The 22,431-nt window shown below is 44.3% G+C and overlaps 1 protein-coding gene across 1 annotated transcript in view; it reads right to left on the reverse strand.

Moving 5' to 3' along the window:
• DPP6 (dipeptidyl peptidase like 6) overlaps positions 1-22,431 on the reverse strand; it is a 358,183-nt gene that overhangs the window by 44,692 nt on the left and 291,060 nt on the right. The window lies entirely within an intron of this gene.

Here is a 22,431-nt window from a genome sequence, read left to right on the forward strand (position 1 = left end):
AGTGAGATGAGCGCCACAACCCCAGAGTCGTCCGCGACTGGACCTAACGGTCAGGGGTCCCTTTACCTTTACGCCATTTTTTTACAGTGAAGGTTGCTCCATGAGTGGAAACGGGGCACTACCGCATCAAACTCAGTCTGCCCTCTGCCAGCCGGAACCAGCCTGCCTTACAAACAGGACTTACAACAAGACCTAGAGGTAGCAATGCCTTTCAGCTTCCATCTCTCTGTTGCCCCTTGCTCAACAGGGAGGAAGATGAGGCTGGGCACAAAACTAGAATTATTTGGCTCTGTCTGTCATTGCCTCAGGTGCCACCTGTTGTTGGTCTCCCTGCCTTCCATCTAATAATAATAATAATAATAATAATAATAATAATAATAATAATTTATTATTTGTACCACGTCCATCTGGCTGAGCTTCCCCAGCCACATCCTACCAATCCCACCAGCCACTGTTGCTGTCTTACAATGTCTCTTGAAATGTTGTGATGTTTAGAAGCTAGTTCATCTTGATTTTTGGCAACTGAAAGCATTGCATGAGCAATCTCATCAATTAATTGGTTAAACTTTGAAGCCTTTGTGCTTATCAAGTCAAAATGGGCTCGGCAATAGCTTTTCTATGCCTCTGATTCTGAGACAGGACAGGAGGAGCCAGGATTGCCCTTATACTTGCATGCTGCAGAATAAGTAGCATGCTCTGAGCTGGAGCAGGAGAGAACCAGAAGACAGATGGAACAGAAAATGACTCTAAGGTCTGATAATGAAACAGCATGACTGTGACGAGGTTAGCTTGACATTTGCAGACCACTCTTTCCTTCTGCTCGAGTAAATAAAGAGTTGTGCTGTCTATGATGCTATGTTTGTCTTGTTTTCAATTCTGGGGTGGGGTGGGGGGACATATTAGCTTCTGCAAAGGGAAATCCTGACCCACTGTCTTTCAAAACCATCAGCAAGGATGTGGACAAAGATAATCTAATGGATATTATGCATGGGCTTCCAAAGAATGTTTGACCATTAGTTCCTCTCTAATCTTAATAGTTGCAGGAGAATACACCGACACTCCATGGAGATTAGCAACTGGTTAAACAACTTCTCACCTCATGAGAAGAGAAGAATCCCTAGAAAAGACCCTGATGTTGGGAAAGATGCAGGGCACAAGGAGAAGGGGACGACAGAGGATGAGATGGTTGGACAGTGTTCTTGAAGCTACTAACATGAGTTTGGCCAAACTGCGAGAGGCAGTGAAGGATAGGCGTGCCTGGCGTACTCTGGTCCATGGGGTCACGAAGAGTCGGACACGACTGAACGACTGAACAACAACAACAACAAACAACAGGGGAGAAGTAAACACGGTTCTCATAATGGAGGGAAGTAAGCAGTGACCCCCCCAAATGAATAATCTGGAGGTAATGCCTGCAGATGAGACCAAATTATTCAGGATGGCAAAAAACCCAGATGGACTGCAGCCTGCTTTGAGTATATTCTCCCCATCATCCACAAACATGGACTCATCACTGCTGGAAAATTGTGGAAACGGGCAACGAAATGGCACATGAGATTATTTTGGTCTGTCTCTGGCCACTGTTGTGGGCCAGAAAAGCTGGACTTGATCGATCCGTGGACTGATATAGCTGGGATCTTACCAAGCACTCCTATATTTTGCACGCAAAAGGACTTGGGTTCAGTCCCTGGTACCTGAAGTTAAAGGGATATCCGGCAGCAGGCTAAGGAAAGACCTCGGAGAACCATGGTTACAAAGGGGATTGGAGCAATTTGTGGAGGATTATCAATGGCTGCTACTCATAGTAGCTACATATTACCAGCAAGATCATAGGCACCATGCCTCTGGATACCACTTCCTGGAGAACAGCAGCAGGATAATACTGTTGTGCTCATGTCCAGCTTGTGGCCTTGCCAAAGACATCAGTTTGGCTTAGAATGGCTGGACTAGATTGGGTTGATCCAGCAGGTCTCTTCTTATGTTCACAGCTAAACATCTGATCAAGCATAAGGCAACTTCATAAGTTTGTTGAACAACTGCAGATATGCAATGCCATGGTGTGTCACTCAAGACTTGCAGATAAATCTGCAACCAGCGCAAACACTGGTAAGTATTTGCAAACTTTGCATTGTTGATTTTAAAACAATGCTTAATTTCCTCTGAGGGTACAAATATTTTTGTTGATGGCTTTTTTCTTTAACAGCCAACTATCTCACCACCAAGCGGCAGCAATCAGAAAACTTGAAATGAGAGAGCTTAATTGGATGGTGAGGTAAATGCCAAATGAGTTTTAAGACTGCATGCTGGCAAAAAAGAAAGAAAGGAAAAAAAGCATTCAGGGTTTTACACATTTGGACTGAAGTAAAATTTCCCATTTCCCTGGTTGCTCCTTTAGAACTGCAGGAAGGGAGTGCTGTGTTTGGTAACACGGTTCAACAGAGAATAATGTAAGAAATACATGGTCTATATAGGAACATAGAGAGCATGATAATATATTTACTTATACATAAAGATAGCCTGTTTAAGTACCCAGGTAAGCTTAGGTGTTAGCTACTGCAGCTGTATTAAAAAATCATCTAACATGAATGTTCAGCTTTGTACATAGATATCAGTGCATGAAATACTGGGGGTGGGGGGGTGGAGAGAACCGGTGAAAGCTGTCAAGTGAAAATAAAATAAAATTAAAAAATCCTTCCAGTAGCACCTTAGAGACCAACTAAGTTTGTTTTTGGTATGAGCTTTTGTGTGCATGCACACTTCTTCAGATACCTTCAGATACCTTCTTCAGATATAAGTGAAAAAAAATATTAAAGTTTACATTCAATAAAAACCTGGAAGCAATCCTACTAGGGGTTCTAACAAATAACATTCCAAGTGAAAGAACAAGATTCCTCTATGCAGTAACAGCAGCTAGAGTGTTAGTGGCAAAGTACTGGAAGAGTGAGCATATTCCATCAAGAGAGGAATGGCAACTAAAACTCTGCGAGTACTTGGAACTCGCAAAAATGACAGAATCAATAAGAAATAAGTCAGTAGATAATGTTAAAAAAAAAAGAGTGGGGATGCTTCAGTAATTATTTGATGAAACAAGGTTCCACCTCTAAGATTTGGTTGTGTTTGGAATAATTTCATACATAGACATACCAAGATGAGGAGAAAATATTAAATACCGGGGGGGGGGGGATTAAATCAAAATGAACCGTTATGAGGTAGATGGAAGTCCACAACAATTAAAACATGCAAAGAGATTCAATCCATATGGAAAGGTATCCTATATGAGAAATACAACTACAGGTATAGGACTGAATCACATTGAATAGTATTGAATGGAACAATCTTACATTGTTTTTGTCATTGTCAATTGTTTTGTCTTTTTTCCGTTTCTTTCTTTTTTCTTTTTTATATGTAGAGATGTAAGGTTATTAAGTCTGATATTATTTGATTTATGTAGTGGTTATTAATGCATGTGTCTGTTATCTATGTATTTATTTCTATAATGGAAATAAATAAATAAAAATACAAAAAAGCTGTCAAGTGCTTTAAAAATGTGAAAGGTGAGAGAATCTGTGTGCCAGTTCTTAATGTACCATCTGTACCATAGGGATGACTATACAGGGATGGTTGTAAGGTTTAGAGAAGGCAGTCACCTTCTGTTTCAACTTTTAAATACCTGCTGAAAACTTTTCTATTCCGCCAGGCCTGTTCCAGCAATTAAGATTTTAACTTTTTTTAAAAAAAATTAAACTGATTTTAACTTTTTGATGCCTGATTTTAACTTTTTAATATGGTCTTTACTACTTGGTTTTATGTTCTTTTGTTGTAAACCACTTTGCTGTTTGTTTGTTTTTAACGAAACAGCGGTATATGAATGCTTTAAAATAATTTAATAAATGATATGTGTGAAGCAATTATAAAAGTGCAATATGAATGCTCATTTTGATTATTGTTTTCGAAACTCGTGGCAAGTTGTTATTATTATCTCACTTTATAGATAAAGCTATGCAGTGTTTGCAAGAAACTCAGGATCTGAACCCAGATCCAAGCCTAAGATTATAATCCAGGGCCACCCTAGCCATCACTGCTGGTTTGCAGCAGCCAAGGATCTGTGAATTATTCCAGGGGATAATATATTTGGAATCTCAGCTCTGAATTGGTTATGCACAACTTGTCTTCAACTTTCATTCTTTTCTTCTTAATATCGTTTGATGCGAGGCTTTCATTAACCTTCTTGCAGCAAGATCATGCCATCAGACTCCCCACTCCCTGTCTGCCACTGAAAAGGATCGATAGTGTTCTCTTACAAAGGGATAGAAAAGCAACCGTGTTTCCCTTCAACCTACACCGTTTCCAGTCTCACTGCAATTTTCTTCCAGCGTGAACTGCCACTCAGATCTGATGTAGTGCATGATATATTTATTACAGATAATCTTTGGGTTCTGTAATGGCTAGGTCATGCATTTCAACAGTGCTGAATGGCAGCTCACATGGAGAGGCAATAGGCATTTATTAACTCTACATTTCAATACACGGGTGAATTCAGACCAGTAGTTTTTTCTGCAATCTAGTCCTGACACCTACAGGAGTACAGTTCAGAATATTCTTGTTTCTTTTCTGCATTATTATTAATAATACTGAAACACCTGCATGTCACAAAAAGGTGTAAGCTTTTTTAATTTTATGTTTGCAAATATAATTAAAAGGGAAAGGGGGAGGGAGACAAAATCATTGCCAGCTGATACTAACAATACAAATATTCCACCAATCCCAATTTAAAGGTATGGATAAATATATGCAGTCCCTATGTCTAAACAGGTATCTAAGCAAGGTTGACGATGATAAGCCATGTGTTCAAACATACCAAAGGGCAATGGAATCTTCAGAGTAGTGGATAGTGGGTATTTACGGTATTTATCCTTCCATCCTCACAGTACAACTCTCTCAACCACCATAAGGGCTCAAGGTACAAGCTTTTCTGCAGTTTCTCTGCACCTAAGGGGATATGTGGCCACTGTTCGGCACTCCAACAACAAGAGCCTTTTCACTTTCAGAAATAGACTGGGTCAAAGGGTTGTTTTCATGGCCTAATTCCTTCCATCAGAAGGTAAAACCTGGCTACTTCAGGACCCCAGCCAGTGAAGCATATTGGGTTGGCTCGTGGGGCTGAAGGCAAGGAATTGGCTGCTTGGGCAGCCATCTGGAAGCACAAAAGAGGAGCCCAATGGGGTGGTTTCTTTTAACCCAGATGACTTGCTCTGCCATGCCACCTTCAACTCTCTTAAAAATTCTGCCTGACACCAGCCCATTCCCCATAGCCTACTCCTAGCAAAGCGGGCAGTAGGTTAATTACAGAAGGCACATAGCCCAGTGACAGAGTCTTTGTTTTGCATGCAAAAGGCCCAAGGTTCAATCCCTGGCATCTCCAGACAGAGTGTGCTGGGACTGTCCTCTTGCTTGAATCCCTGAGGAGCTGCTGCCGGCCAGTGCAGGCAAGGATGATCTGGATGGCCACAATGGTCTGACTCAGCATACGGCAGTTTCCTATCTTCTCACTGTGGAAATAACAAGAGGCTGGAAATCCAGCATGTCTTCAAGCTCACTGGTGCTCTGCTTATTTCACTGGGGCTTAGGCATATTCAGCAATTCACTGAATTGCCGCTACAGCTGCTTACAAGCAACCTGTATCCCTTTCTACCCTAGGGACAGGGTGTGTGTGTGTGCGCGCGCATATATACAAACCATTCTCTGCTGGTTTGCTGTTATGTTCAAAAAGTACTGCAGCATAGGACTCAACTTGCTAGTTTCATATTTTTTTTTGTCCCTTTGCAATAATATCCAAATCTGTTTGTTGTTCCAAAAATCTGTTTTCAAAATTCCTGTTTTTGAAATGAATTATGTGCAACGAAGCACATAAAACCTTGTTAAATCTTATTAAACCGAGAAAGCAAAGTTGCCCGGCTCAAATGTAATGGAAACCTGCAGGGACTCCCACAGGAGGTTAGTTTGCTGAAGCTACATCTGGGACCCTGATATTATTTGTTTGCATTAGTGGTAATTTTCCAAGGGAATCTGCTTCCTGAGTGGTCAATCGCACTTCCCAGGGAATTCTGGGAATTGTAGTCCTGTGAGAGGAGTAGGGGTCCCCCAACAACTCTCAGCACCCTTAACACACTATGTAGGGTTCCCAGGATTCTTGGGGGCAAACCAGGACAATTAAAGCTATTTAAGGTGTGGGCGTGGCTATTGCAGCTGGACTAATAGCAGCCAAATCAAAGTATGCTGTGATAAAGTGAAATCACTAGATTGAGCACCTTTTTACTATTTCCCCCCTTTAAATACCTTTCCCATCCTAATTAAAAAACAAAGCTTGTGTATAAAACAAAAATTGAAAAAGAGAGAGAACGGATAAACTCCTAACAGCTTCGTTCCAACCCTCAAAAGAATGTCAAAGTAAAAAGATCTAAGGCTGCTTCTGAAAGCTGCTTTCGTTTGGTATGTCCCGAAGGAAAGGAGCAATCTGTATGTTCATGGATGGAATAATCAAGAGCATTTCTCCATCAATCTGAGATGCTGTGATTGCACAGAGGGGATGACACTCGGGAAGTATGGCAGTCCGTTGGAAAGCCCAGAGTTAGCATAGCACAGTGGGTAGGAAACAGGGCTACAATATGGTGTGGTGGTTAGTGTGTTGGACTAGGACATGGGAGACCAGGGTTCGAATCCTTGTTCAGCCAAGCCATGATGCTTGCTGGGTGACCTTGGGCCAGCCACAGTTTTTCAGACTAACCTACTTCACAGGGTTGTTGTGAGGATAAAACAGAGAGGCAGAACCATGCACGCCACCTTGACCTTGAACAAACCAGGGAATCCCTGCTTTGCGTCTTGCCTCTGCCATGAATGGACTAGTGGCTGTAAGTAAGCCATTCTATCTTTGCCTCGGCCTTCCCAACACCATTTGCAATATGTGTGTGTGTGGGGGGGGAATATTGACTGACAATAATGATAGTATGATATGATATGATATGATATGATATGATATGATATGATATATTACATTAAAAGAGAGAGAACCATTTCATATGAAGCTGTCATACTGAGACAGACTACCCACCCAGGTTCAGTTGTGTTGCTTCAAGGACAACAAATAATAATGTGCATGAAGCCTTTTGAACTCTTGATAGCACTATGCTTTATTATGGTTTATTATTATAATAATTTATTATTATTAGATAAGTTGGGCTAAAAGTGTTTTGGGCTTATATGCAAATTCTATCATGTTGAATAGTCCATAGGATAGCCAATTAGCGATCTGATAAGTGCTAGACTACCAATCTAACAGGCAGGTCACAGGCGAGCTTTTCATCAGCTAAGTTGAGAAGACCAGAGGCAGTGAACGTACATCTCAGTTGTGCCACAGGTCTGGAGATAGAGGCCTGTCACATGATGGAATGCTCTGATGCTACGTGCGCTGAAAAGATACCTGCACAGGGAAAACCAGCATGTCAGGAAGAAGGCCAGGAGAAGCAGGGAAACTTCTGCTTGACATCTTGTTTTCTATGTGTAGTATTTCATTTCATTTTATTTTTGAGAGAGGGGAGCAGAAAATCAAAACAATTGCCTGCAACCTGAAGTGATGTTGTCCAGACTGGGGGGAGGGGCAGTGAAAACCAGGGTAGGGATCGCTCCTGCACTTTTAATAATTGTATAGAAGAGGGGGTTTCAGTGGGTGCCATGCTTTAAGACTGGGCCACAAATACATCATCATCAACAACCAAAACCATGCCATAGCCACAATAAATTATTTTTCAAAACAGAGAAACCTGAAGTTAATCACAACAAAAATGGCAGGAGATAGAGCTTTTCTGGGTGATTTGGAGAACTGTATGGTTGCTTTTTTCCCTTATTCTGCTCAGCTTTTGAATGAAATAAAACTGAATAAAGCTGTTGATACTATTTTTAGCTGTGGCTGTCATTACACTATTTGATGTTCTTTTTACACCATAAAAGTATAATTTTTTGTTTTTGTATCTCAGCATGTGGTGAGTTGCTTCAAAAGGAGTAATCCTAAAGAGGCATCCTATAAATAAAGAGGTAAAAATAGGTTAAGGAAATAACCTCCCCCCATAAAAACAAAAATAAATGCATGTGTTTCTTGCTCACCTTGCTTCTCTCCAATGAATTGTTTAATTCAAGAGAAGAAATGGTTTGAAATTAAAATTAGATTTCCCTATCCCCTTGCCACCTCCTGCAAACAGGGCTGCCCCAAATACAGATCAGAAACAAACATTGGAACTTGGCTTGCAGTAACAATCATTTCTAATTAGAGCCATGTTATTTGGATTTACATTGTTCTCACATAATTAGAGAATATTATTCTCAGCTGGAACCTTTTCAAAGAAAAGCGCGGTGTGGAAAGTATCTTACCACAAGATGGTGCTATGATTTTTAGAATGATATGGACTAAAGTAGGAAATAAGAGTTATATATATTGTGGTAGATCTTTTACTGGCATGAATTACTCAAATTACCAGCAGAATTGTGTGGGATCTCCACCTTCCTTAATAGTGGGACAGGGCTACTGCATATCTGTTAGGTAAAGGTAAAGGGACCCCTGACCATTAGGTCCAGTCGTGTCCGACTCTGGGGTTGCGGTGCTCATCTCGCTTTATAGGCCAATGGAGCTGGCGTTTGTCCGCAGACAGCTTCCGAGTCATGTGGCCAGCATGACAAAGCCGCTTCTGGCGAACCAGAGCAGTGCACGGAAACGCCGTTTACCTTCCCACCGGAGCGGTCCCTATTTATCTACTTGCACTTTGACGTGCTTTCGAACTGCTAGGTGGGCATATCTGTTACAGACAGCCAAATACATGAGTGTTGAACATATGGGTATGTTTAGACTCACATAATTTGAGCAGCAAACCCAATGCGGAAATAAATTCACTGCACTAAGTTCAGGTGTTCCTTCTCTCCTGGATTGGTTTGCAGTAGGGCAAAGAGGCCACACAACTGTGTCCCACCTCCCTTTCACCTAAACAAATTTTAAGCCCCCAAGTAAAGCAACTGAATAAACTACAAAAATAGTTATACAGATACAAAGCCAGCAGGAGTGTGGGGGCTTTCTAGCTTATGTCACACACATGGCTAAGATACAATTTGGCTTAGCGTTATGTTTGTATTCGGCTTGCTGGAAAGAAATCGTGGGTGTGTCTTTGGTGCAAGGAACTCCTAACTTCAGGGAACAGGTTTGTTCCTCTGAGGCCGTGGTGGCTGACTAGAGAAGCTGAGAGGCAGAGAGATTAGTGGACGAGGACTTCAGCAATGTGCTGCTCCTAGGATGATAGCTCCTAGGAAGGCTTCACACTGAGGAAAAGGGAAACGATCCTTTAGAAAGGACCCATTCCTTGGCGGATGAACAGTTATCCTCTCATGCTGATAATTCTTCAACACGGGGTTGAGGGATCCTCGTAGTGGGTTATCCGATGAAAAAACTGGTGAAAAATTAGCTGGGGGAGCCAGAGAATGAGGCAGTTTGAGTGTGGGAGCACACAATAGCAAGGCACCATAAGCTAAAAGGTAAATGGCATAGACACTTGGAGAGGGACTGATGTCACAGTGGCCAAGGAGATGTGTATGAGAAGCCTGCAAGCAGGACCTTAGTGCAACAGCACTCTCCCAACTTCTGGTTTCCAGCAACTGGTATACAAAGGCATATTGCCTGTGACAGTGGAGGATACAGATCAGGCATAGGCAAACTCAGCCTTCCAGATGTTTTGGGACTACAACTCCCATCACCCCTGACCACTGGTCCTGTTAGCTAGGGGTGATGGGAGTTGTAGTCCCAAAACATCTAGTTTGCCTATGCCTGATACAGATCGTAGGCACCATGGCTAGCACCCAATGATAGCCTGATCCTCCACTAATTTCTCCAGTTCTCATTTAAGGCCATCCAAGTTGGCAATCCTCACTGTATTTTGTGGGAGTAATTTCCATTGTAATTATGCACCAGCTCAATTCACATACAGCACTTTGCCAAACCATTGCTTAGCATGAATGTGCAAACATGCAGGCTTCTGGAGAAGTCTTTTTACCAGTGTGCAGGATGATGGCAAAGGATGATCTCATATATCTGTTCATTTTGATCATCCTATCAAATGGTAAAGTGCCCACACTCTATTTTTTTTTCTTTTTATTAATTTCATTCAGCTGAAGTCATGCAAAATTCTACAATGATTTGGGGATAGAGGAAGGAAACCCGCTGACATATATACATTGGGCTGCCGTAGGTCGGGATTTCCCCAGACATTACTGGGATTTGAAAGGTGGAATTGCCGTCCGGGTGGGGGTGGGGGTGGGGGTGGCGATTTCCGAAAGGCGGCACTTTGTATTGGATCTTAGGCAAGTCAATCAAAAATTTGCTTTTTGGGGGGTGTTTTTGTAAAAAGAAGCTCAACAACTTTGGAATGTCCTGGTTTTTACTTTTTGAAATATGGCTACCCTAATATACACCACTCATTGCGTCAACCCGTTACAGAACACAGAAAACCTAGGAGGGAGATTTGTCTCAAGGAGAAAGCAAACCCTTACTGCAGCCTGTAGAGCTTGTAAAATGAGTTAAGACTAGATTGCTGATTGGTTTTGCTCATTATATGCCCTCCCCCGCTTTCTTACAGGTTTCTAAATACGGTATCATTGAAGTTATTTTGAAGGGGTGGGTGGAAAAAGAGGGAAAGTCTCAAGTCTTACCACAAGGTGGCATGTAACATTCAGGAAATCTGTGCTCAAGAATGATACAGCCTTCAGAATATAGCCCATGAAACCATGGTGATGGAGAGGGGAGCTCTGTCATTGCTACTCCAGAAGAAAATTCTCTCTGCAAAAAATAGGTTATGAGAATCCGGGGCATCTCTATTCATTTGCTGCCTTGGTTTCATATTGAGCCTTGGTTTCCAACCTGCATATACCATTTGTTCCAAAGTAGCTCAACAGGGAATAAACAGTTCCAGGGTTGGTATCTAATGGTGCATACTCAAAACTACTTAATGCAGATTAGTTACCCTTTAATGCTTTTCAATCACTCGGTCATACTCTCAGCAAAGGCAGGAAAAGGGTGAATTTCCGCCCACTTTTTCAGTGCATGCTTATTGGCTGAGGAACCACTTAATTGCATTAGTGATTGTGAATATTGAATCTGGATGTAGGTACCTGTTTCAGATTGATTAATGCAGAGCACACAGATAATGTCTGTGCAAGTGAAGTCAAACCGCAATGACAGGAACACTATTATTATTATTATTAGTCATAATAAAAAGAGAGCCTCTGAGTGTGCACAAAATGTTTTTGCTCTCATCACTGAACAGCACCTATTCAGACAGAGGGAAGTAGGACAGAAGTGCTCTGCACCTCTCAATTTGGTAATGTAGCAATGCCACCTGTTTGCCTCAACTTATGCATGTAGACAAGCTCATATATTCTCAAACGCGCCCTTAAACCTCTTGTTCTCATTATTGCTAATCGCCATAGATTTGCCAGCATTTTCTAATGAGCAAAGCCCCCAATATTTCAAATGACAAGTGAAGGACTATTGAGCCTTTAAGAGTAGACTGTTCTGGCTTTGAGTAATATGAAACATCAGCTGCTATAAACTTAATGAAGGCTGTGTGTTCAATGACTACTGTTTTTCATGCAGTTGAATGGTGCTTAAAAACCCAGCAGGGACAGATTGTAGCTGCAATATTACTTAAAATTCTCCGAGCCAATGATGCATGCTTACTACCATAGGGAATAATGGGAAAGCGTCTGTTTGTTCCTCCTGACCTGCCATCATGACTCTTGAAAGGAATGAGCACTGAAGATGGTAGGCTGAACCTTTGCAAATGCAGACTGACAGGGCTGACTTCATTAGTGACATGGCCTGACTCTGCACCTGAGTCCCCTTGATATCGAAGGGATGTAAACGTCTAACATTTCTTGGATTATGCTAAGCAGGCGCTACGGCTGCTAGGGCAGGAGCAGAGTGATCTGTTTCTCTACTGGTATCTTGGTGTTGTGGCGCTGTGGTCTAAACCACTGAGCCTAGGGCTTGCCGATCAGAAGGTCGGCGGTTCGAATCCCCGTGACGGAGTGAGCTCCCGTTGTTCGGTCACAGCTCCTGCCTACCTAGCAGTTCGAAAGTACATCAAACTGCAAGTAGATAAATAGGTACCACTCCGGTGGGAAGGTAAATGGTGTTTCAGTGCGCTGCTTTGGTTTTGCCAGAAGCGGCTTAGTCATGCTGGCCACATGACCCTGAAGCTGTCTGCGGACAAACAACGACTCCCTCGGCCTATAGAGCAAGATGAGCGCCACAACCCCAGAGTCGTCCACGACTGGACCTAACGGTCAGGGGTACCTTTACCTTTATCTTGCTTTTAGTTCTATGCTAAGGGCGGCATTGGGGAATGCACTCAATGAGTCTGGTGGCCAAATTTGGCTTGTGGGACATGACTGCAATCCACAGTACACAGTATATCCTGTACTGATTAGAGGTTTGGCCTGGGAATAGCTGAGTTTGAATCCCATTCGGGTCAGTTGCCATCTCTCACCTACATCTACCTAGAATCATAGGACTGTAGAGTTTGAAGAGACCCACAGGGTCATCTAGTCCAACCCCCTGCAATGCAGGAATCACAGGGTTGTTGTGAAGATGAAGGCAGAAGAAGGGTCATTTAAATTTATCGTATGGGCCTGAATATAAGCCACACTCCCCCCCTCCCGCCCCCAATTCTGACCGTGAAAAGTTAAAGTGCGGCTTAAATTCGCAACCTTACAAAAATTGGCTTTTACGATATCACTGCTGAAACAGGCATACGGTAAAACGGAACAGGTGTGAGTGCCTACAGGATTTTAAGGGAGCGGGTTATATTTGGGTATTGTCTTTTTCTCTCTCCCCCCCCCCAATTTTAAAGGTGCGGCTTATATTCGGGCCAATATGGTAGTTTGATTTGATTTCTGTCATGCTCTTAGCTCCGTGGAAGATTGTGATATAAAAATAAATAAATAAGTACAGATTACAGGGCATTAGGTTTCATCAGATTTTAAAATGGTAGCGCTGGAGCTGGCTTAATCAAGAATTTAACCACTTCCTTTGGAGCACGTGGCACAGAAAGGAGTGGGGAATGAACTGGGCATCAGAAGATGAGCTCAGCTTTTTTGGGCGACAAAATTCTTCTTGGACTAAACCACGTCAGACTGTCAATGGGCAATCGTATCACAGAATGCTTTTACATATATAATCTCCCACCTGCACACCAACATCCAGATGGCAGGGAGAAAGGGTCAGCCACAGCCTTCTGTCTGAAAAGCTCAGTTCCTATGCATGCCGTATGTGCTTCTCAGAGGCGCATTTGAACCCCACCTTAAAGGTCTGGAGCTGAAGTGGCACCCACCAGAAAGCAGTTTTGCCATCATATACAGTGGTACTTCTGGTTACAGACGCTTCAGGTTACAGACTCTGCTAACCCAGAAATAGTATCTCGGGTTAAGAACTTTGCTTCAGGATGAGAACAGAAATTGGGCAGTGGTGGCATGGCAGCAGTGGGAGGCCCCATTAGCTAAAATGGTGCTTCTGGTTAAGAACGATTTCAGGTTAAGAACGGATCTTCGGAATGAATTAAGTACATAACCAGAGGTACCACTGTATGCTGTTTGTGTTGATCAGGTCTCAATCAGATGTGGAGTTCTTTGATGTGTGTGCGCGTGCACACACACACACACACACATCTACCTAGCATTTTAAAATTTACAATGGAAGCTGGCATTGGAATGATTGAAATCAAAGGAAGCTTAGCTCTTTACTTCAGTGGGATGTGCATTAATCCCCAAAGACAAAGGAAGCAAGATCATCAAAAGTCTTGACTATCCCAAAATTTAAAATTGCACACTTAGATCTTTTCCCCAGGCTGCTGTATGAATACTTCATATGACAGTACACTAAATATAGATAGTAAAAAAAAAAGTATCTCATCTGTTTCCTTTGCAGGAACCGATAAAATACATAAAAGATGCTACTTGAAACTAAAGCTATTTGACTTGACAAACATGGAAAAGGATCAGACAACTAACAGAGCAGTGGGAAATTCTAAATATGCACTTTAATATTTCACACTAAGTGGGCTTGATTATTAGCATGGGGACTGCATGCAATGTGGGACAAGCCTCCTGAATCTTTAAGAACAGATGTGCAGAAAAGCAAACTTCAGAAGGTGCAAGCTTGTTTTGCAGAGGTGAGAAAACAATCAGTTGCTTGAATTCTGTGTGCTCACATTACTGGAGTACAACTCCCAGCATCCCTCACCATTGGCTGGTTGGAGATGATGGGAGCTGGAATCAAAGGATGTTTGGAGGGTCACAAGTCCCCCAGCCATGCATGGGTGGGTTAGGAACACTGTTGCCCTTGGCATCTTGTCACCCCGGTTACGAATTTCCTTGTTGTATTATTTTCTAACAATTCAGGAACAGAAGCGGCCTTATGTGGCCATAATTCTGCACAGTTCTGACACATTCAACTAGAACAGTGAGATTCTGGCCTCTTCCACCAGATGTCACTGCGAAGTTGCAATACCAAACAATGATACTGTGAGGCACAGAAACAGATAAGGATTAAGAGGTTACGAAAAGCCATTGCTTTGCTATGGTAATCTCTCTTTGTTCCTTCCCTCTAGTTCCATACCCTAAGAGCAAAAATGACACAGTAATGATGCTTGAGACACAACCTGGCGCTAAGGGCAGCAAAGGACAAAGAACTGATTGCACACTCTTGGTACAAACACCTCTTTTGTGTAAGATATTTAAATGATAGATACTCAGGTGCTTATGCAGCCTCAAGCAGTGGGGCACTCTGTGCTGCCTTTTTGCATAAACACCATGGAAGGAGATGTCTGTTGGGGGTCATTTCAGCAACTGAGCCTGCATTTTCATTCAGCCAAGTGATTTTATGACATTTGAATTCCAGTGCCACATCCTAAGTAAGTCGCAAGGTCTCTTGAACTAGCTCTATTATTTTAACGGAGCAACAGGTTACAAAGAGAATAACGAAAATTCATCTCTTTATGTTTTGGCTCTTTTGCAGGCTTCCATAGGCGAGTTCCTACCTCGGTTTATCTGGAGGGCTTGTTAGTTTTCTGAAGTAAAGAGTTTTCAGCTGTTGGAACCCTTATGTTAAAGACTTATAATGTTAAACATTGTTTATAGAAGCACGCTAAAGGTGCGGCCCTCAACACTGGAAACATCTCAGGCATTCACATTCTTGTTACAGGTAGGTAGCCGTGTTGGTCTGCCGTAGTCAAAACAAAATAAAAAATGGAAAAATTCCTTCCAGTAGCACCTTAGAGACCAACTAAGTTTGTTCTTGGTATGAGCTTTCGCATGCACACGAAAGCTCATACCAAGAACAAACTTAGTTGGTCTCTAAGGTGCTACTGGAAGGATTATTTTTCATTTTTTTATTCACATTCTTGTTCTTTTTAGGTCGGCCAGTGAATGCAATTAATAACTTTTGGGGCATTTGTTTCCTTTGCACTGAAATGAACGAAAGTTACATACGTTACTTAAATAGTTACGTTAAACAGCAGACAGTTAGATGGGTAACATAGCATTTGGTAGAAAATGAACTGCGGCAGAATGGAAACAGCATGACCGTGATGAACACATGCTGGAACGGAAATTGCCGCTTTCTTACATCCCCACTCGAAGAATTGGCACATCTACGAAAGTAACATCTTGTCAACAACTAGGTACGAGTGGCTATTGGGAGATGGAAGGTTAGAGTAAAATTAGTGCTGAGAACAGGATTTTTTAGGCCAGGTACAAAATCTGTACCAACACTTTTTTTACAATAAGGATATGCAAAGAACATTGCACAAAGACTGCCTGCGTGGTTGATCATTAGACACCAATCTCCGATCCCTCTGCATCTGAGTGGGCCTGGGTTGTACTGCCAAATTCAGTGCAGGACGAGTTTTCTGTGCTTTTTACCCTTGAACAGAGATGGGTTTTTTTTTTTAAAAAAAGGGGAGTAACTTCCCATATTGCAGCCATGATCTTCCCCAGGTCTCACTATTCTGCAGCTGTACTTGGTATTCCCCCATGGGCACTTAAAGGTAAAGGTAAAGGGACCCCTAATTGTTAGGTCCAGTCTCAGATGACTCTGGGGTTGCGGTGCTCATCTCGTTTTACTGGCCGAGGGAGCCGGCATACAGCTTCCGGGTCATGTGGCCAGCATGACTAAGCCGCTTCTGGTGAACCAGAGCAGAGCACGGAAATGCCGTTTACCTTCCCGCCAGAGTGGTACCTATTTATCTACTTGCACTTTGATGTGCTTTCGAACTGCTAGGTTGGCAGGAACAGCGACCGAGCAACGGGAGCTCACCCCACTGCGGGGATTCGAACTGCTGACCTTCTGATCGGCAAGCCTTAGGCTCAGTGGTTTAGACCACAGCGCCAAAAAAAGGAGGGGAATGCAATCACCAAGAAAAGAAAATAAAGGATGAAAGAGGATACAGATTTGCATAAAATTCACATGGATCTGGAACCCTTTGAATATCACACTGCTCGGAGATTGGGGTGATGTGCAAAAATCCATAGCCACCCTCTGCACACCCTGCAGTCTGCATTACTACCACAAAACCTCTCTTGAAGGTCAACAAACCTTTGTCTCTCTCCCTTGCACCAATACCAAGCTGGAGGCCTGAAGTATCTGCCAACGAGGTTGTGCTTCTAATTTAAATGATTTCTACAGTGCATTGCAAACAAACAAACATCTGGAGCTGACTCTGCAGGTGGTTATAGACCTTTGCTCTCTCCTCTTTGGAAGTTGCTTTGTTTTTATGCTAAACACTCAAAGGATGCTGCTGCGATAACAGAAGCTAGATCAGACTGTACAGATGCAATACTAATGTTTATTTTAGCTTCAAAAACCAGGCTTAATCTATCCTTTCATGTTATGTCTCAGCTTGCAACCTTCCAGCTAAATTCACTAAGTAGATTATGCTACTACATCAGTGCTGATTGATTTGAATATATTTTTGTTCCTCCATAACATCAGGAGTCAACAGTTCAGCATAATACCTTGAAGAAAGTTTACCCAATGGCGGATTTACAAAAGCAAAAAAAAAAGATTAGTCTGAATACCAACGAACTCCTGCATTTTAAACAGAAAAACTCCTTAAATCCACTTCCGGATTTACGAAAGAATTGGGAGGTGGGTGGGTGGAAGGGAGATAGTCTGATTAATACCAGAACGTGTTTTCTTTACTGTGACAAAAGCACTCGTGCTCCAAGAAAGATGAAAAACCAACTTCCGTCTGTTTGGGGTTTGCCATCTGTCTCAATGCCTTGCTGTGTCACCAAGGTGGTACTGCTGGGACCATAATCTGCAAATTCTAATATGCATATGCAAAGCAACCTTACCCAGAAAAGAAAGCTAGACCTTGCAAGCATATATTTACCACCTGCCTCTGCAAAAAAAAGAAGGAGCTTGACTTTGCTTTTGAAGGGGGAAGCTTGAAAAATAATATTTGCATCCTACGTGGGAGAAAAGCATAAAGTGGATCATGAGCCATGGCAAACAGCCAAGTTTGGCTGGTTGCAAGCATTTGGTCTGCTAGCGTAAGGCGATGCAAACTCCAGGAACAACAAGAACACAAAAGGGACAGGAAGGGCACCTCTGATGGTGCTGTTGCTGCTGTCTACTTCATCTCGGGATAGTCATTGATGATACGGCACCTGCAATGCTGGCACAGATGGGGAGAAGGTTGAACATATGTTCGCAACCCACCTCGCCACAGCCACTTGCTAAAGCGACAGCAGGGTAAAAAAAAAAAGTAAAAGCACAAGAGTGCAAATTCACAGGGACTGCCAGATCAAGAGGGCAAAAGTAAGGAAGGCAATTAAGAGGACTGCTAGCTTCAGGGGAGCTGCAGAAATCGGGTTCTACCTTGAGTAAGAGCATGTGTTGTGGTCGGGGCTTGGCAAGACACTTAAATTGCCCTGTGGGGAGTGGCTGGACGCTGGCCTTAGCTGCGATTGGGTCAGGTGGAGTTACTGGGCAAAGTTAGATGTAACAATTTGTGATGGACAGCCCAGCGTCCTTTATATTCCTCTGCACGCAGGGTGATCCCTCTCTTGGTTTCGAGCTTCAGATCACCCGCCCACCCCCCCTGTTTTCATAGGCCTCTGCTTTGACCTTGCAACTGCCTGTCATGGGGTCGTCTGCTTTGTGGCAGGGGCCCAGTAGGAATTTTTCCATCTGGCTGATTGGCTGTTGCCATTTGGTTTTCGCCTACTGCAGTAGCAACTTGTCACAACTTGTAAGATTGGCGGTTAGGCATTGGTTATGTTTTGGATTGCTGGAAGGGTGACGCCCCACCTCCTCAATCATGATGATGATGGTACAGGGAATTCCGTTAAAGGAATCCGGCGGCTCTTATGCTTTGTCCGAACCCCCGGTCGGGGATAGGGCCATAGCCAGAGCCCCCGGGACCGCTGGGGAGAGGGAGGTTCTGTCCCCAGCCTCCTTAACTCTCCCCAGCTGGCATTCTCCCGACGCTGACTGGAGGTCAGCAGCTGTTCCAGTTGGACAGATAGTCTGAACCAATGCCTATGCAACCACTCACCAAATTTGTATTTAAATAAAGTTGTGGCCTAAATTATTGCCAAAAACCCAAACAAAATTTATTGTCTCTGTGTCTAATTCTTGTGGGGTGGCTTGAGGACCTCGACAAACAATGGCAAATCACTGCAGAGTTTGTGGCACATGGTCATATCCGCTGCCCACATTTAAAGAACTCTTAAACCACTTAAGCAGTTGTGGCTTCTGCCAAAAAAAACCTAGGAAATGTAGTCAAGGGAGCTGAGATTGGTTAGGGAAACCCACACATAGCTATAATTCCCAGCATACATGACAAACTACAGTTCCCAGGATTTGGGCCAGGGGCCAGGGGGAGGGAAAGCTATGACTGACATAAGAGCGCATTCAGTGTAGGCTGTGGGTATGATCTTTGATGCCATGTTTCCCCATCATATGAATAAGTATCTCCTTTCATGAATTATACACATCACGGGGTCCCCACATGCAACGTTCCAGCTTCCTATCTACGCATAGAGACACGCACCTTTTCAGTGTTGATGCTCATTTGCACTCACCCCTTTTTAACCACAAAGACAAAAACCGAGTTAAGGAGCAACTGATTCCTCCTGTTTCCAGCTGCAGCTGGCTGCGCGGTGTGTTGGCTGGGAGCTCTGAGGGACTAAACCTACTCACTTTGTTCCCCATCTTTGGTGCTTCCCTGCTGCTAATTTCTCTGCTCTCACTTTGTGATCTCAGCCAATGGAGGGCGAGCATAACGATGTCGTGATGCTATTTAGCCAATCAGATTTAGTTACCTAGTTTCATCACTGGGGGGCCTGGAAGCAGATGCCCACAAAGGGCGGGAACATGTTCCCGCATTTCTAAAATGTTCTGCGGCTTTCCACAACGTGTTGTGAGGATCAATGAAACAGCCCTTCCAGCACAGTGTGTGAAGACAAGGGAGGCATGGGGAGGCATGGATTTGAGGCAGTTGCATTGGGTTACATCCAGTGCCAGCCCTACTTAGGGTAGACCCACTGAAATGAATGAACGTGACTAGCTTAGTATCATTCATTTCATTGGGTGCCTCTCCATTATCAATCTCTACAGCCACAGCAGGAACTGCAGCCTTCCAACAATTTGACCTCAGCCCCAAAGGTGCACTCCTCCATTGTCTCCTGAGGCAGATGAATGATAAAAGCCACAACTGTGAGTAGGACTCAGCTAAATACAACCCATTATTCCTAACAGCATAGTGCAACAGGACAAGAAACCTTCCCCCGAGGCAACCAGGTGATGAACTGTGACTTTGGGAGATGTGAGGAACGACTGAACTGTCCATGCAGAACAGCACTGGAAGGTAGGGACCATTTTCTGGTTGCCTCAGCAACACAGTTGTGTCTTCCTTTCCTTTTGGCCCTATGTTTCCCCACCACTTCGTATGCTCTGAAAGATTGCCGCAAAGTGGCTTCTTTTTGTGGTGGTGGTGGTGGTGGGGGGGGGGTAGAAGGTTTTCTAAAAAGCCCCCTTGCCCTGTTGATTCAGCCCTAGGGCAGACCAGGGTGAAAAACCTTTATGACTGGATTACTCTAGATCACTCATGTCCAACTGGTCAATGCCGATCTACTGGTTGATCGTGGGTCTTCCTTCGTTGTCCCCGGTCAATCGTGTGAGTGGGAGTAGATCGCAGTCTCTTGGAAGTTGGACATGCCTGCTCTAGATATACAAACCGGGCCTGAATCTAGCTAGCTGGATGGATGGGTGGATAGATGGTGAGTAATATAGCTGGAAGCAGAGCCGTCTCATCCATAGAGGCCGGTGGCGCGGCGCGCCAGGGCGCAGGGCACCCCAGGGGCGCCCCCGCGAGCCCACCGGCATACCGGGCTCCCCCTCCCCAACCCGCCCCGCCCCCACGGGCAGGCGCGCACTCGCGCGCCGGCGGGCGGGCGGGCTGTAAGCCGCCCGCCCTCGCCTCGCGGAGCCCCAGCCTGCCGCCTCTCCGCCCGCCTCCCTCCCGCGCTGGCCGCCCCTCGGGAGGGGGGGTGGGCGAGCGGGGATGAGAGGCGTGGCGTTGGAGTGGGCGCCCGCGCTCCGGCGGGCAGAGGATGAGGGGCGGGCGGGCGCTCGCGCACCGGCGGGAGGGCTGTAAGCCGCCCGCCCTCGCCTCGCGGAGCCCCAGCTGGAGCGCTGAAGCGGCGCGGGGCTTTGCGCGACCTTCCAGCACTCCAGCTGGGGCTCTGGGAGGCGAGGGCGGCCGGCTTGCAGCCCGCCCGCCGGAGCGCGGGCGCCCGCTCCAACGCCACGCCTCTCATCCCCGCTCGCCCACCCCCCCTCCCGAGGGGCGGCCAGCGCGGGAGGGAGGCGGGCGGAGAGGCGGCAGGCTGGGGGCGCCGAGGGATCGCTGCGCCAGGGCGGCAGATCCCTCTAAGACGGGCCTGGCTGGAAGGGTGAAATGACCTTGTGTTTGGGTGATTCAATGAGATTTGAAAGCACTGTCTGCAGCGCTTGCTCTGCAGTGGCCTTTTCCCAAATGCAAGACCTCTGCTGATGCTGCAGTCATCATTTAATGAAAGCACATGTCCACGTTCACTCTAAATGTCACAGGTGTTCCAAAAGGAAGAGAAGAGAGGTAGCCTGAAGACTTGAGTGATGCCTTGCTTTAATTAAACACGGATCACATCTGAAAAGAAAAGGGACCTGTTTCTCCAACTTTCATTTAAGCAGCATTAAAAATGGAGTGGTGACCTTTCCCACAGCTAACTTTTAGAGACACCCCCACTTCAGATCAAGATCTGCAAGCTGCATTTCAACCTTCCCCAACCTGGTGCTCTCCATATATCATTGGCCCACAACTCTATTAATCTGTGATCACTGCCCGTGGCTGATAGGAGTTGTAGTCCAATGACATCTGAAGGCAAGTGGGTTAGGGAAGGAGACTGCATTGGATCTCAGTGCCATCTTGCTATCTCAGCAGATGAATGTGGCTTTGCTATGCCAATTCCTCATAAAGGACTGGCTTGAAAGTCAATGGCAGTTAAAAGAACATTTTGAGCATTCCAGTAATGGAATAAAAATAGGCGTCAGCAACACTGTCCTCTTAGCCTCTGCCCTCTAAGCTTGCTATCACTGTAATTTCTCTCAATCAGCAGTTTTCCTGGGGCAGGATACAGTCTCAGAGGACATTTAGTTATCCACCAAGTAAACTTTCTGATGCAGATAACTGTAGGGACAGGTTTTTAAAGCTAGCATGCTGCGGTGGGCAGTAACATGGAGTAAGGAATCCTTGCTTATTTGTGAAGCTGGCTGCAGGATGCTGGGCCAATGATCATATCTCAGGTTAACCTACCAAACAGGGATGCAGTGATGATAAAGTGGAATAACCCCATGAGCACTTTGCAGTAAGGGTAGGATATAAATCGGATATAATATAACATTCGTATTTGCCACCTTCCCCCCATCCTTTTCTCCTTTCATCCACTTACTCTCATTTTTTTTCAGGCTTTGAGGGGAATGATTGCATCATTCCAAATGAAGTACTGTGTTACTTCAAAGCCCATGAGAGAAAGAGTGGAGTCTGAGAGAGGCATGCATCTAAATAAAAAAGCAATTAGCTATTAAATAGTGGCTGCCAAAACTGTATTCACAACTAACATCTTGCAGCACCTCATCGGTCACACTGGCCAGCTGTAGTACCCAAAAGCTTATCAGGAAAAGGTCAGTTTATTATTATATTCTTCACACATTTTTCAATATAAATGTCAAAAATCTTTTCGATATCAAAGTAAGTGTCACTTAGCAGCACCCTTTGCCTCTGGAGGTTTATGGACAAG

The sequence above is a fragment of the Lacerta agilis genome, chromosome 12 (assembly GCF_009819535.1).
Source record: "Lacerta agilis isolate rLacAgi1 chromosome 12, rLacAgi1.pri, whole genome shotgun sequence".
NCBI lineage: Eukaryota > Metazoa > Chordata > Lepidosauria > Squamata > Lacertidae > Lacerta > Lacerta agilis.